Source organism: Coregonus lavaretus, assembly GCF_964263955.1.
Source record: "Coregonus lavaretus genome assembly, contig: HAP1_SCAFFOLD_5717, whole genome shotgun sequence".
Classification (NCBI taxonomy): domain Eukaryota; kingdom Metazoa; phylum Chordata; class Actinopteri; order Salmoniformes; family Salmonidae; genus Coregonus; species Coregonus lavaretus.
Window position 1 is genome coordinate 23,694 of NW_028157858.1, and position 12,973 is coordinate 36,666.

Sequence of the window (12,973 nt, forward strand, 5' to 3'; positions counted from 1 at the left end):
TCTGTGCGTTCTTCTAGGAGTCCTCTGCATTATGCGGCAGCCAATTGTAACTACCAGTGTCTGTTTGCCTTGGTGGGGTCTGGGGCCAGTGTGAACGATCTGGATAAAAGGGGTTGCACCCCGCTCCACTACGCTGCTGCCTCCGACACAGACGGAAAGTACGTCTCACACCTCTCTTACTGTTGTGTGTGTTGTGGTGCCATGACCTTTCACATTTCACTGTAGTCTGGAGAGTATGTTGTGGTGCCATGACCTTTCACATTTCATTGTAGTCTGGAGAGTATGTTGTGGTGCCATGACCTTTCACATTTCACTGTAGTCTGGAGAGTATGTTGTGGTGCCATGACCTTTCACATTTCATTGTAGTCTAGAGTATGTTGTTGGTCGTGTTTGAATACATACTAGTGGTAAAATCTGCAGTGTGAAAGCTTGGCCACGTCTCCTTTGGGAAAGTGTCTCTGCTTGCTTATCTGTCTGTCTTGATGTTGGTATAATGATTAGTGAACTCTTGACCTCTGACCTCTAGGTGTCTGGAATATTTGCTGTGAAACGACGCTAACCCAGGGATCAGGGACAATCAGGGCTACAACGCAGTCCATTACGCGTCTGCGTAACAGGAAGTGGCGTTTCCTACCGAAAATGCATAAGTTTCCAAAGATCATGATTAAGGTAGGGTGCTCTGTGTTTTGAGATTACCTCTGTAAGGCAGGGCTGAAATTTACCCTACAGATTCACTACACCCCTATTGTCTCTCAGCATTAGAACAATACTGTTGTCATTGTCTTTAGGAGGTTGAGTGAGGACGCTGTAATTCAATCCTAATACACATGGGAGAGAGTCAATGGCTATGTCCCAAATGGCACCCTATTCCCTATATAGTGCACTACTTCTTACCAGCGCTCTATGGGCCCTTTTCAAAAGTAGTGCCTTATGTAGCGAATAGGGTGCCTTTTGGGATGCACACTCTGTATTTTACACAGGCTCAGTTGTCCTGATGTGTTTTGTCAACAGCTGTTCAAGACAAAAGGGGAACCGAAGAGCCACCCTAAACAGGATGCACTGCCTACCAAACGTCTCAGAGAGACTCATATTTCTCAGGGTAAGTGATAAGCATCGATAATGTCATATTGATGTATCACCCTATGACAAGCTTGTTAAAACAGTGACAACAGATACAGGCAGACGGACGGGCAGGCAGACAGACAGACAGACAGGCAGGCAGGCAGGCAGGCAGGCAGGCAGGCAGGCAGACGGACAGGCAGGCAGACGGACAGACACAAACACACACATTCATTTTCTGATTATGAAATGTTCTTATGACAGATGCTGAGTGTGAGGTTCCAGAGGTTCCATCCACTTCCCCTCCCAAGGAGGACCTGACAACCACACCGGCCCCTGCTCCCCAGGAGTCCCAGTCCCGTAAACGCCCACTCATAGTCAGGGTGTTACACGCTCTCTCCAGAGCCATCTCCAAACCATTCAGAGGAGCTTCTGGGAAGAAGAATTAGCCAAATGCCTGATTTTATTAATATTATATTTTAATCAGAGCCTTTATTTAATAAAACATTACTGCATTGATTTATGTCTATAGTAGTCTTCATGTATGTGCAAGATAACGGTAAAGTACTTCAAACCACATAGTCAAAAGTATTCATAGTGAAGTACCGTTTATGATTATTGATTGTGGAAATACACATAATACAGAAAAGTTGTTGTCACATACAAAGACAGACATAAAGGAGAACTCCGTAGACCAGTCACATTCTCAAGCCATAACTAAATCCATGAATGGATCTCCTATAAGATGACAGGAGAACATTTGTAACACTTTCTATGAATCCAGGCTCTGTCGCAGCCGGCCGCGACCGGGAGACTCATGGGCGACGCACAATTGGCCCAGCGTCGTCCAGGGTAGGGGAGGGAATGGCCGGCAGGGATGTAGCTCAGTTGATAGAGCATGGCGTTTGCAAGCAAAACCTCAAGACTTCCTTAGTATTTGATTTTGTGCACCAGCTGTTGTTTACAAATATACACAGACCGCCACCCCTTGTCTTACCGGAGTCAGCCGCTCTTTCCTGCCGATGTAGCGTATATCCCGTCAGCTGTATGTTGTCCATGTCGTCCTTCAGCCACGACTTGGTGAAACATAAGATATTACAGTTTTTAATGTCCCGTTGGTAGGATAACCGTAATCGTAGGTCTTCTAATTTATTTTCAAATGATTGAACATTGGCTAATAGGATTGATTGAAGAGGCAGTTTACTTGCTCGCCGTCGGATTCTTACAAGGCACCCTGACCTACGTCCACGATATCTCCGTCTCTTTCTCCTGCGAATGACGGGGATTTGGTCCTTGTCGGGTGTCTGTAGGATATCCTTCGCGTCCGACTCGTTGAAGAAAAAATCTTCGTCCAATATGAGGTGAGTAATCGCTATCCTGATATCCAGAAGCTCTTTCTGGTTATAAGAGACGATGACAGAAACATTATGTACAGAATAAATTACAAATAACGCGAAAAAACGCACATTATAGTACAATTGGTTAGAGGGCTGTAAAACGGCAGCCATCTTCTCCGGCGCCATCTCCCCAGATGCCTTTAAACAGCTTGGAAAATCACCCCCACAGCATGATGCTGCCACCCCCGTGCTTCACGGTTGGGAGGGTGATCTTCGACTTGCAAGCAACCCCCTTTTTCCTCCAAACATAACAATGGTCATTATGGCCAAACAGTTCTATTTTTGTTTCATCAGACCAGAGGACATTTCTCCAAAAAGTACGATCTTTGTCCCCATATGCAGTTGCAAACCGTAGTCTGGCTTTTCTATGGCGGTTTTGGAGCAGTGCCTTCTTCCTTGCTGATTGACCTTTCAGTACCTTTTGTACCTGTTTCCTCCAGCATCTTCACAAGGTCCTTTACTGTTGTTCTGGGATTTATTTGCATTTTTCGCACCAAAGTACGTTCATCTCTAGGAGACAGAACGCGTCTCCTTCCTGAGCGGTATGACGGCTGCGTGGTCCCATGGTGTTTATACTTACGTACTATTGTTTGTACAGATGAACGTGGTACCTTCAGATGTTTGGAAATTGCTCCCAAGGATGAACCATACTTGTGTACGTCTACACATTTCTTTTTTGAGGTCTTGGCTGATTTCTTTTGATTTTCCCATGATGTCAAGCAAAGTGGCACAGAGTTTGAAGGTAGGCCTGGAAATATATCCACAGGTACACCTCCAATTGACTCAAACAATGTCAATTAGCCTATCAGAAGCGTCTAAAGCCATTTTCTGGAATTTTCCAAGCTGTTTAAAGGCACAATCAACTTAGTGTATGTAAACTTCTGACCAACTGGAATTGTGATACAGTGAATTATAAGTGAAATAATCAGTCTGTAAACAATTGTTGGAAAAATTACTTGTGTCATGCACAAATTAGATGTCCTAACCGACTTGCCAAAACTATAGTTTGTTAACATGACATTTGTGGAGTTGTTGAAAAACGAGTTTTAATGACTCCAACCTAAGTGTATGTCAACTTCCGACTTCAACTGTATGTCTCCTTTACTATGTGACTAGCTCTCAGCACGTCTCAGATATCACTGGGGTAATAGAATAGGACTACACTACAAAAAGACTGAAAAGGAAATTGAAAGTGATGTCAGACAGATGACAGGAGGGATATTGTAAAGACATCAGCTCTGGGATACAAAGTCTCATCTTCTCAGAACTGGAGTCATAATATTTCACTTTACTGCTGAGGGTGCAGAGTGTTAAACACACGGACGGGCGGACGGACGGACGGACGGGCGGACGGACGGCTATGATGACACACCAAATGATGACCACCAGTCAGAGACCACTATGATGACACAACAAATGATGACCACCAATCAGAGACCTCTAAAATGACACACCAAATGATGACCACCAATCACAGACCACTATGATGACACACCAAATGATGACCACCAATCAGAGACCACTATGATGACACACCAAATGATGACCACCAGTCAGACACCACTATGATGACACACCAAATGATGACCACCAATCAGAGACCACTATGATGACACACCAAATGATGACCACCAATCAGAGACCACTATGATGACACACCAAATGATGACCACCAATCAGAGACCACTATGATGACACACCAAATGATGACCACCAATCAGAGACCACTATGATGACACACCAAATGATGACCACCAATCAGAGACCACTATGATGACACACCAAATGATGACCACCAATCAGAGACCACTATGATAACACACCAAATGCGTTTGATGGATCCTTTTTGTGTTCTTCTAATGCCTCTTAAGGGGACAGTAATCAAAATGTAACTGAAAGTAATCAGATTACATTACTGAGTTTGGGTAATCCAAAAGTTACGTTACTGATTACAATTTTGGACAGGCAACAAGTAACTGACATCATCTTCTGCACATCTATCACTCCAGTGTTAATACTAAATTGTAATTATTTTGCACTATGGCCTATTTATTGCCTTACCTCCATAACTTACTACATTTGCACACACTGTATATAGATTTTCTATTGTGTTATTGACTGTACATTTTGTTTATCCCATATGTAACTCTGTGTTGTTGTTGTTTTTATCGCACTGCTTTGCTTTATCTTGGCCAGGTCGCAGTTGTAAATGAGAACTTGTTCTCAACTGGCTTACCTGGTTAAATAAAGGTGAAATAAAACAAAAAAAAACTGTAACACACACTATATTACAAACAAACACGATGAAACACTGCCACCTAGTGCTCATTAAACAGTTTAGCGGTATGAACAGACGCACTCTTGAACCATTCTATTGTCTGGTATGGACTTTAATCTATGGATTAATCTAAAATCCAAAATCAATGTGTAATCTATGGATAAAGATCAAGTTTGAGTAAGATAGTATCTCTCTCTCTCTCTCTCTCTCTCTCTCTCTCTCTCTCTCTCTCTCTCTCTCACTCTCTCACTCTCTCTCTCTCCAGTCTATCTCTCTCCAGTCTATCTCTCTCCAGTCTCTAGAGAGAGAGAGAGAGAGAGACTGGAGAGATAGAGACTGGAGAGAGAGACAGAGAGAGAGAGAGAAAAAGAGAGAGAGAAAAATAGAGAGAGAGAGAGAGATGGCGAGAGAGAGAGAAAGAGAGAGAGAGAAAGAGAGAGAGAGATGGCGATTGAGAGAGAGAGAGAGAGAGAGAGAGAGAGAGAGAGAGAGAGAGGGAGAGGGAGAGAGAGAGAGAGATGGCAAGAGAGAGAGAGAGAGAGAGAGAGAGACTGGAGAGATAGAGACTGGAGAGAGAGACAGAGAGAGAGAGAGAAAAAGAGAGAGAGAAAAAGAGAGAGAGAGAGAGATGGCGAGAGAGAGAGAGAGAGAAAGAGAGAGAGAAAGAGAGAGAGAGATGGCGATTGAGAGAGAGAGAGAGAGAGAGAGAGAGAGAGAGAGGAGAGAGAGAGAGAGAGAGAGAGAGAGAGAGATGGCAAGAGAGAGAGAGAGAGAGAGAGAGATACTATTCAAAAAATTTCAAATAGAGCAGCAGCTAATGAAAAAATGAGTTTTTAGAGTGAAGTACATCGGAAAAAAACCAAAAGAAAACTGCAAGACTGAATAAGAGACAAAACAAGCAACAAACAAAGAAGAAAGGCTTTTGAAAAAGTAACTATTTTTCATAAAACTGTACAGTTATCTTAGCTAGCTGAATTGTTTACCAGTTGCTAAGCAGTTGCTAGGGACTCTCCTGGAAGAAGCTAGCTAGCTAACAAAGAATATCTAGTTAACTGAAGAAAAGAAAGACAAAATAAGACAAAATAAGGACAGAAGACAAATGACATCAAAGTAAAACAGTCCTCTAAAAGACACAAGAGAGAATAATACAAGAAACAACGCTTCTATTGCAACATTGTGTGAAATTGTTTACCCACCAGACATCCAGACGGAGAAAGCTAAGAAAAGTTTCAAAGGTTTGATGATGGAACAGAACCATGAATGCCTGTTTGCAGATCTTACCAGTTGCAAAACAAGAGCAAATGTAATATTTAATACCAAACAAGGGCACATATGAAAAAGGGTTATTTGCAACAATTTCCCTTTCTCAAAAAAGAGAGGCATCAGCCAAGGATGTCAGATCAGCATTTTTGAAGAAGCTGACAAGAGCAACACGTATTAAACAGTAAACTTATATAATAATGGAACTGTATTGATACAAGGCAATGATTCAAGCCTCCAGGATTTTTAGAATATGTTTGCTACCCTAAAAGCAGAAGCTAAACTCATCTCAGAAACTGAGGAAAAAGTCAATGAGGGAGATGGAGAAAAGCAGGCCCCAACGGTCTCTGTGACACAGCAAGAAGCCCTCAGTGTCCCTCTACCTACCTCACCTGCAGCAGACAAAGCCAAGGACATGCCTACGACACCAAGAACACCTGCTATGCAATGTTTCCACAACACCCTCTCTCTAATTGAAGCAGAGGTCATATAATTCAAAGAGAGGGAGGAGGACACTGTCCAGAAACTAAAAGAAGAGATGAAACAGTTCAATCAGACAAATGATGACCTCAGAGACCATCTGAGCACAACAAGAAAGGAGCTAGAACAAAGAGAGAGGTACATTGAGACCCTCAACCAGCAGCTAGTCAATATGTCCTCTGCATCTAGAGAACATGTCCACCAGCCTGGTACAACACAAGCAGAACCTGAGACCAGCATGGCCTCCACCACACAGCCTGATGACACTGCACCCGCCTACCAGTCTGCTCCAGTCCAGATCAGCCAACCAGCATCCCACTCTGCTCTAGCCCAGGTCAGCCTACCTGCTTCCCAGTCTGCTCCAGCACAGTGTGCTCCAACCCAGGTCAGCCAACCAGCAAACCAGTCTGCTCCAACCCAGGTCAGCCAACCAGCCACCCAGTCTGCTCCAGCCCAGGTCAGCCAACCAGCCTCCCAGTCTGCTCCAGCCCAGGTCAGAATACCAGTCTCCCAGTCTGCTCCAGCCCAGGTCAGAATACCAGTCTCCCAGTCTGCTCCACCCAGACAGTCACCCACAACTGCAATCCTTATTGATTCAAATGGGAAGTTCTTAGTCCAGGAAAGATTATTCCCTAGACACCAGGTGTATAAGTTCTGGTGTCCTACAACTGAGAGTGCAATGCAGCTACTCAGTCAGACCAGGATTGACACCCCCGACAACGTCATCATCCACACTTCCCAGGAAAGTTGATCGAAAAAATAAATCAACAGATCACTGTGGACTGTGCCTCACTGCTCAACGGCTCACCACCCCACTCTGACATGTGAACATTTATACGATAATGTACATCTTGATCAGGACAGTATCAGAACCTTTGCCAAGGACCTAAAGGATGCAACACTTGGCAGGGACCCACACACCCATCACCTCAGCAACAGAGCCCCCCCCCCTCCCCCCCCCACTCCCCCCGCCCCACCTTCTGAAACAACAGTACCCCCACCATCCCCAAGAGAGAATAGCCAGACACGGCTTATTACAGCACAGCTCTACAAGACCAGGCCCAACACAGCACAGATTTACCAGACCAGACCCGCCTCAGGACAGCACGACCAGACCCGTCCCATCACAACACAGCTCTACTAGACCTGGCCCATCACAACACAGCTCTACTAGACCCGGCCCATCACAACACAGCTCTACTAGACCTGGCCCATCACAACACAGCACTGCCCACTACTCCAGGGTCGGGCAGAACACTGTCCTTCAGAGAAGTACACCACATGATGCAGTCCACACCATGTATCATTCAGATCATCAGCCTACATATGCTGAGGTAACCTCTGGCAAAAGACACCTAGAACTATCAGAGATTGGAGAGGTGCGCCAACTATTGCATCTAATATGCAGACTACTGGGATAAACAGACCCTTTCATTCACACGCACGCACACACGCACACACACAGACACAGGGTTGCAGATTGCTTTGTACTTATTTTTTGGGCCATTCTTATTAATTTGTTTACAACTATCCTTTATTTTAATGCCACTGGTATTTTAATAATAGTGATGTGTAATGGTGTGTGTGTGTGTATGTGTATATGTATGTATATATGTGTATGTGTATATATGTATGTATATATATATGTGTATGTGTATATGTATGTATGTACAGTGGGGAAAAAAAGTATTTAGTCAGCCACCAATTGTGCAAGTTCTCCCACTTAAAAAGATGAGAGAGGCCTGTAATTTTCATCATAGGTACACGTCAACTATGACAGACAAAATTAGAAAAAAAATCCAGAAAATCACATTGTAGGATTTTTAATGAATTTATTTGCAAATTATGGTGGAAAATAAGTATTTGGTCAATAACAAAAGTTTCTCAATACTTTGTTATATACCCTTTGTTGGCAATGACACAGGTCAAACGTTTTCTGTAAGTCTTCACAAGGTTTTCACACACTGTTGCTGGTATTTTGGCCCATTCCTCCATGCAGATCTCCTCTAGAGCAGTGATGTTTTGGGGCTGTCGCTGGGCAACACGGACTTTCAACTCCCTCCAAAGATTTTCTATGGGGTTGAGATCTGGAGACTGGCTAGGCCACTCCAGGACCTTGAAATGCTTCTTACGAACCCACTCCTTCGTTGCCCAGGCGGTGTGTTTGGGATCATTGTCATGCTGAAAGACCCAGCCACGTTTCATCTTCAATGCCCTTGCTGATGGAAGGAGGTTTTCACTCAAAATCTCACGATACATGGCCCCATTCATTCTTTCCTTTACACGGATCAGTCGTCCTGGTCCCTTTGCAGAAAAACAGCCCCAAAGCATGATGTTTCCACCCCCATGCTTCACAGTAGGTATGGTGTTCTTTGGATGCAACTCAGCATTCTTTGTCCTCCAAACACGACGAGTTGAGTTTTTACCAAAAAGTTATATTTTGGTTTCATCTGACCATATGACATTCTCCCAATCCTCTTCTGGATCATCCAAATGCACTCTAGCAAACTTCAGACGGGCCTGGATATGTACTGGCTTAAGCAGGGGGACACATCTCGCACTGCAGGATTTGAGTCCCTGGCGGCGTAGTGTGTTACTGATGGTAGGCTTTGTTACTTTGGTCCCAGCTCTCTGCAGGTCATTCACTAGGTCCCCCCGTGTGGTTCTGGGATTTTTGCTCACCGTTCTTGTGATCATTTTGACCCCACGGGGTGAGATCTTGCGTGGAGCCCCATATCGAGGGAGATTATCAGTGGTCTTGTATGTCTTCCATTTCCTAATAATTGCTCCCACAGTTGATTTCTTCAAACCAAGCTGCTTACCTATTGCAGATTCAGTCTTCCCAGCCTGGTGCAGGTCTACAATTTTGTTTCTGGTGTCCTTTGACAGCTCTTTGGTCTTGGCCATAGTGGAGTTTGGAGTGTGACTGTTTGAGGTTGTGGACAGGTGTCTTTTATACTGATAACAAGTTCAAACAGGTTCCATTAATACAGGTAACGAGTGGAGGACAGAGGAGCCTTAGTTAGTTAATCATTAGTCTAACAGTTGTTTTTCATTTTATTGTTTTCATTTATTTTATTTCTCACATTAAACAGACATTTGAGAAGGATTTGAGAAGCGAATTGCTTGCAGTTGTACCTATGACACACAGACACACTAAAGCTGTACAGTGTAGTTAGAAAAGTCAGTTTACATTATTTGCAGATGTGTTCCCTTTTATTTACAAATCGAAAAATGTAACATTTGAAATGAATGTGACAGAACAGTTAAGCCAAGAGTTCCTGTGGGAGTCTTCTCCTTCAGTCTTTTTGCCTCCTATGCCTCGTTTCCCATTAGATGGGATTTTCCCAATGCCAACTTCACCTGAGACAGCCACTATCCAGTGTCATGTGTTGCTGAATTACAGATCTCGCTATCCCAATGTCGCTGCTGTCCATGGTGCTGAAATATCCAATCTCGAGCTATTTGCATACATAGGACCATCCACACTTGACACCACACACACAAGTTAATGCTTTTTCTCTCACACACTTTTGAACATTGCACAACCTGCAACAAGACACTGAAACAACACTTAATTTCAAGTTTGTTTTTTTCTGAATAAGATGAAATCAATGTGTGGAAGGAGATTGGACAATGTATAGGCATTCCCTATAGCTGTTTTTGACTGGAGCATGATCCGATTGCTTTGTTTGAGCCAGAATGGAAATTTGGTCTGAGAAACGACGCCCATTTTAGCATGACTATTTCAGACAAAATTAACTTTATGTTATATGTAAAAATATAAATAAGGCAATGTTTATATGTCACGCCCTGGCTCTGGGGACTATGTTATGTTGAGCCAGGGTGTGTAAGTCTATGTTTGTATATCTATGTTGGCCTGAGTGACTCCCAATCAGAGGCAACGAGTGTCAGCTGGTTGTCTCTGACTGGGAGCCATATTTAACTATCGGTCTTTTCACTTTGTGTTGTGGTTTCTTGTTCCGTTAAGGTTTGTTCGTGTTGTAACCTTAGACGTCACGCATCGTTGGTTATTGTTTTGATCGTGTTGATCAGTTAATAAATATATATTATGTTCACCTTCAACGCTGCGCATTGGTCCTCTCTCGTAGACGAGCGTGACATTATATGACCCCCTTTCAAACAGTCACTTATTTATCACTTTCTTGCAGATATACAGTGCATTCAGAAAGTATTCATACCCCTTAACTTATTCCACATGTTGCTTTCTTACAGCCTGAATTCAAAATGGATTCAATTATAACATTTTCTCTCACGCAGCTACACACAATACCCCATAATGACAAATTGAAAACACGCTTTTGAAATTTTTGCAAATGTATTGGAAATTACATACAGAAATATCTCATTTACATAAGTATTCCCACCCCTGAGTCGATTAAAGCTGTGTCTTACTTGATAAATCTCCAAGAGCTTTGCACAACTGGATTGTAAAATATATGCATTATACAATATATAGACAGACATTTTTTTTTTGCCATAGGTTTTCAAGCCGAATTAAGTCAAAACTGTAACTAAGCCACTCAGAAACATTCAATGTCGTCTTGGTAAGCAACTCCAGTGAATATTTGGCCTTGTGTTTTAGGTTATTGTCCTGCTGAAGAGGGAATTTGTCTCCCAGTGTCTGTTGGAAAGCAGACTGAACCAGGTTTTCCTCTAGGAATCTGCCTGTACTTAGCTCTATGCCGTTTATTTTTATCCTAAAAAAGTATCTAGTCCTTGCCAATGACATGCATACCCATAACATGATGCAGCCACCACCATGCTTGGAAATATGAAGAGTGGTACTCAGTGATGTGTTGTGTTGGATTTGCCCCAAACATTAGGCTTTGTATTCAGGGCATTAAGTTCATTTCTTTGCCACATTATTTGCAGTTTTACTTTAGTGCCTTATTGCAAACACAATGCATGTACAGGTTTCCTTCTTTTACATTTACATTTTAGTCATTTAGCAGACGCTCTTATCCAGAGCGACTTACAGTTAGTGAGTGCATACTCTGTCAATTAGGTTAGTATTGTGGAGTAACTACAATGTTGATGATTCATCCTCAGTTTTCTCCTATCAAAGCATTAAACTTTCTAACTGTTTTAAAGTCACAATTGGCCTCATGGTGAAATCCCTGAGCGTTTTCCTTCCTCTCTGGCAGCTGAGTTAGGATGGACACCTGTATTTTTGTGGTGACTGGGTGTATTGATACACCATCCAAAGCATAATTAATAACTTCACCATGCTCAAAGGAATATTCAATGTCTGCTTTATTTGTACCCATCTACCAAAAGGTGCCCTTCTTTGCGAGGCATTGGAAAACCTCCCTGGTCTTCATGGTTGAATCTATGTTTGAAATTCACTGCTCGACTGAGGGACCTAATAGATAATTGCATGTGTGGGGTACAGAGATTATGTATTCGTTCAAAAATCACTATTATTGCACATATAGTGAGTACATCTAACTGATTATGTGACTTGTTAAGCACATTTTTACTCCTGAGCTTATTTACACTTGCCATAACAAAGGGGTTGAAAACAAATTGATTAGATTACTAGATACTAGACTCTGTCAATATGTTTTTGGAAGTGGCTCTGCATTTCTTGCATACATATCATATTTATGTAAGGATTATGATGACTTTCTAAAAGGACAAAGCTGTTTATGTGTGTTCCCTTGTCTCCACTGTCACCACATCCCTCGATGCGTGCAAACAGAGCATCTATATCAGGGATGGGCAACTCCAGTCCTCGGGACCTGATTGGTGTTACACTTTTTCCCCAGCCCCAGCTAACACGTTTGACTCTAATAATCAAGTGCTCATGGGTTTCAGTTTAGAATGCAATAAGTTTAATCATCTGTGTTTGCTAGGGATGGGGAAAAAGTGTGACACCCCTCCGGCCCCCAAGGACTGGAATTGTCCATCCCTGATCTATATGGTAGGACCAGTACCAGACCTGAATGAATGTGTCTGTTTTGAATATTCACGGAGACAGAATGATGTGGTTGATAGCAGAGACGTCATGCCCAAAGGGGGCACAGGGTCACTTGCCCCCTCAGATTTGTGATGTTTAAATTTGTCTTGTTATATTTTCTCTGTCATACTACTAACCATGAAGTTGGCTTTAGCTAGCCCAGATAGGATCCCAATCTCCCAACCTAATAACTACACTGAACAAAAATATAAACGCAACATGTAAAGTGTTGGTCCCAAAATCCCAGAAATGTTCCATTTGCACAAAAAGCTTATTTCTCTCAAATTGTGTACACACATTTGTTTACATCCCTGTAAGCAAGCATTTCTCCTTTGCCAAGATAATCCATCCACCTGACAAATATGGCATATCAAGAAGCTGATTAAACAGCATGATAATTACACAGGTGCACCTTGTGCTGAGGACAATAAAATGCCACTCTAAAATGTGCAGTTTTGTCACACAACACAATGCACAGATGTTTCAAGTTTTGAGGCAGCGTGCAATTGGCTTACA